The sequence below is a fragment of the Neophocaena asiaeorientalis genome, unplaced genomic scaffold, assembly GCF_003031525.2.
Source record: "Neophocaena asiaeorientalis asiaeorientalis breed wild unplaced genomic scaffold, Neophocaena_asiaeorientalis_V1.1 scaffold520, whole genome shotgun sequence".
Lineage (NCBI taxonomy): Eukaryota > Metazoa > Chordata > Mammalia > Artiodactyla > Phocoenidae > Neophocaena > Neophocaena asiaeorientalis.
In genome coordinates, this window is record NW_020173732.1 from 53043 (window position 1) to 57743 (window position 4701).

Genomic DNA, 4701 nt, shown 5'->3' on the forward strand with positions numbered 1-4701 from the left:
AACCAAGGCCTTTGGGAAATATCTAAGATTAGGTTTATATCCTAAAAGCAATAAGGAGCTATTGATGGGTTTTAAGCATAAGGCTGATGTGGTAATATTTATGTTTTAGAATATTATTGGCTTAGACTTCTGGTTTCTGGTCCAGCATGTAAGGGGTTTGGATGTCAGTTCTCTCATGCACACAGCAAGAAAAACACTGAACACACTGAAAATCAGCAACTCTTCTTAGATCCATCAGAAAGCTGAGGTCTCAGGGCAAATGCAGCCCCCAAAATTGAAGAAATAGTGGAAAAAGAGAATCACAATTTATCAGAGTAGAAGCTCAGAAGCAGAAACCTCCATGGGAACTGGTGCCAGGGTAGGAAAACCTAATCTGTAACTGATGAGTTGCTGGAGGCTCAGTATGGACTACTTTGAAAGTTCAAAACTGCAGGGAAGTGCAGTCTTAGGGGAGCCCCCATACTTTTCATGACTGTTTGAACATCAGAGGAAAATCCCTTTGTGCCTCCAGCAGGGAGAGGGGAAATACAGCCATTTTAAGATACGCCCAGAGCGTTCAGTTCTTCTTAATAAGGCCCACCCTCAATAGAAACCTAGGTCAGAGCCTAACCTACCTGAGTTTTACCAGGGACTTAACAATCTGGCAGAAGGGAAATACCCAACTCCAATACTTTCTAGCCTTCCTGTCACTCCTAAGGGGACAGGGGCAAACAAAACTGAGATATACGTGGAAAGTCATAGGCTAGGGCCAAAGACTCATTAGAAGACTGAGACCTAGTCATAGGAATATAGAACACCTCACCTGCCCCACACCTCATCAGCACATCAATAGGTATCCTATTTAATAATAGAAGAATACAACTGAAAAAAAAGAGGTGCATCTCAGGCAATATTTAAGAAGTCTCTAGGGAAACCCCAGAACAACAGGGAAGACAAAAACAAGGACACCAGTGGAAATTTTAGTCTCTGATACCTATTGAAATCCTTGGTGTATATACAAAGGTCTTGAAGAGATATTTGTACACCTATGTTGATAGCACTATTATTCATAATAAGGAAAAGGCAGAAGCAACCTAAGGGGCCATTGTTGGATGAATGGATAAACAGAATGTGATATATACATACAATAGAATATTATTCAGACTTAAAAATGAAGGAAATTCTGATACATGTTACATCATGGACAAACCTTGAGGACATTATAGTAAGTGAACTAGGCCAACCACAAAAAGACAAATACTGTATGATTTCACTTATATCCACGTATATGAAATATCTAGAATAGTCAAATTCACAGAAACATAAAGTAGAAAGGTGGTTGCCAGGGTCTGGGGACAGGGTGGAATGAGGAATCGTATTTTAATGGGTATAGAGTTTCAGTTTTGCAAGATGAAAAGTTCTAGAGAGTGATTGCACAACAATGTGAATATAGTTAACACTACTGAATTAAACACTTAAAATCATTAAATTCATTAATTTTATGTTACACATATTTTATCACAATTAAAAAGTCATTTTGACATGAATGTCTATGTAGAAAACTGCAAAGAATTGACCCAAAATAATTTCACTGAACTTATAAATGACTAGCGAATTTGAAGGATACAAGATTAATATATAAAAGTCAATTGCTTTCTTATATAGCAACAGTTAGCAATTTGAATTAGAAATTAAAAGCATAGTACTATTTATCTTTGACCCCCCCAAAATGAAATCCTTAGTTATAAATCTAACAAAATATGTATAATGAAAACTACAAAACTCTTGATGAAAGAAATCAGATGATTCTAAATGAATGAGAGATATTCCATATGCATAGATAGGAAGAGTTCATGTTAACAAGATCTCTGTTCTTCTCACCTTGATTTATAGATTTAATGCAGTCTCAATCCAAACCCCAGCCAGCCATTTTGTGTATTTTGACAAACTGATCCTAAAGTTTATATGGAAAGCAAAAAACCTGGAATAACCAACACAATATTTAAGAAGAACAAAGTTGGAGTACTGACACTAATCGACTTCAAGGCTTATCATAATGCTACAATAATGAAAATGTTTGAAACTGGTGAAAGAATAGACAAATGGATCAATGGAATGGAATAGAGAGCCCAGAAATAGAACCATATAAATATAGTCAGCTGATCTTTGACAAAGAAGAAAAGGCAATTTAATGGAGAAAGTATAGTCTTTTCAATAATTTCTGATGGGACAACTGGGCATCCACATGGAAAGGAAGAAAGGAAGGAAGACAGAAAGTAGGTTAATTAATTAATTTAGACAGACTTTACACCATTCACAAAAATTAACTCAAAATGAATCTGAAAACTAAATGTAAAATGCAAAGGTATAAACCTCCTGGAAAATAACATAGGAGAAACTCTAGGTGACCTAGGGTTTAGTGATGACTTCTTAGATACAACACCAAAAACATGGTCAATAACAAAATTTGATAATTTTTTAATTGAGTATAGTTGATTTACAATATTAGTTTCAGGTGTAAAACATAGCAATTAAATTAACAGATTATAGTCCATTTAAATTTATTATGATAAGTTGGATCCTGGCAGCAGCTGCAGCAGCTCTTTTCTTTTCTGGCTCTCCTTGCTCTCTCCTTTTTGCTTCTGGAAACATAGCCTCCAGTGTGGCTGTCTCTGAAGGGGTCATCAAAATGTTCAATGACATGATGATGTGTAAGTTGTCAACACCAGAGGAGGTGAAGAAGGACAAGAAGGTGGTGCTCTTCTGCCTGAGCGAGGACAAGAAGAACATCATCCTGGAGGAGGGCAAGGAGATCCTGGTAGGTGATGTGGGCCAGACTGTAGACGACCCCTATGCCACCTTTGTCAAGATGCTGCCGGACAAAGCCTGCCACTACGTCCTCTATGAGGCAATCTATGAGACCAAGGAGAGCAAGAAGGAGGACCTGGTGTTCATCTTCTGGACCCCTGAGTGTGCACCCCTTAAGAGCAAAATGATGTATGGCAGCTCCAAGGACGCCATTAAGAAGAAGATGACGGAGATCAAGATGAATTACAAGCAAACTTGTAAGGAGGTCAAGGACCCCTGCACCCTGGCAGAGAAGCTGGGGAGCAGCGCTGTCCTCTCCCTGGAGGGCAAGCCTTTGTGAGCTCCTTCCAGCCCCCTGCCTGGAGCATCTGGCAGCCCCAGACCTGCCTATGGGGGTTGCAGGCTGCCCCCTTCCTGCCAGACCTGAGGGGTTGGGGGGATCCCAGCACGAGGAGGGCAATCCCTTCACACCAGTTGCCAAACAGCAACCCCACCCCCTGGATCTTCCTCCTTCTCCCTCCATCCCTGACAGTTCTGGCCTTCCCAAACAGCTTTTGATCTTCTGATTCCTCTTGGGTTGAAACAGATCAAGTTCTCCCCAGGGACCCCTATTTGGGGGGGCCTGTATTTTTTTTGACAACACCCCAACTTCCCACCTGTTCCTCCCCTTTCCCGCGCTGCTAACGTCTAACCACAATAGTGACTCTGTGCTTGTCTGTTTAGTTCTGTGTATAAATGGAATGTTGTGGAGATGGCCCCTCCCTACACCGCTTGGTTCCCCTTCCCTTTTTCCCCTGGTCACAGCCACTCATGGAAGCCGGACCAGTAAGGGACCTTCAATTAAAAACACACACGTACACACACAACAATAAAAATCAATCAATAAATAAAGTTATGTAATATTGACTATATTCCCTGTGACGTACAATATATACTTGTAGCTTACTTATTTTATACATAGTAGTTTGTACATCTTGCCCCTCTCTCCTTCCCTCTCCCCCTGGTAGCCACTAGTTTGTTTTCTATATCTGTGAGTCTGTTTCTCTTTTGTCATATTCATTTGTTTTATTTTTTAGACTCCATATATAAGTGGTAACATAGAGTGTTTCTCTTTCTCTGACTTATTTCACTAAGCATAATACCCTCTAGGTCCATCCATGTTGTTGTAAATGCCAAAATTTTATTATTTTTATGGCTGAGTAATATTTCATTGTATATATATACTGCATGTTCTTTAACCATTCATCTGTTAATGGACACTTAGGTTGCTTCCACATCTTGGCTATTGTAAATAATGTTGCTATGAACATTGGGGTGCATATATCTTTTCAAATTAGTGTTTTCATTTTCTTTGGATATATACCCAGGCATGAAATTAGAGGATCCTATGGTAGATCTATTTTTGACTTTTTGAGGAACCTCCATACTGATTTTCAAAATGGCTTCACCAGTTTACATTCCCACCAACAGTGTACAAGCATTCCCTTTTCTCCACATCCTCACCAATATTTGGTATTTGTGTTCTTTTTTATGATAACCATTCTTACAAGTGTGAGCTGATATCTCGTGGATTTCATTTGCATTTCTCTGATAATTAGCTATGTTGCACAGCTTTTCATGTGCCTATTAGCCATCTCTACAGCTCTTTGGGAAACTGTCAATTCAGGTCTTCTGCCCATTTTTTAATTGAGTTTTTTGTTATATTGAGCTGTAAGAGCTGTTTACACATTTTGGATATTAACTCTTTATCAGACATGTCATTTGAAAATATCTGTTCCCATTTAATAGAGTGTCTTTTTCTTTTCTTAATGGTTTCCTTCCCTGTACAAAAGCTTTTAAGTTTGATATTGTCCCATTTGTTTACTTTTGCTTTTGTTTCCCTTGCCTGAGGATACAGATCCAAAAAATATTGCT

General features: G+C 38.9%; 1 pseudogene; it reads left to right on the plus strand.

The window, feature by feature from the left end:
• The first annotated feature begins 2635 nt into the window (after positions 1–2635).
• On the plus strand, positions 2636–3127 carry LOC112403620 (cofilin-1 pseudogene; annotated as a pseudogene).
• The last annotated feature ends 1574 nt before the right edge of the window (positions 3128–4701 follow it).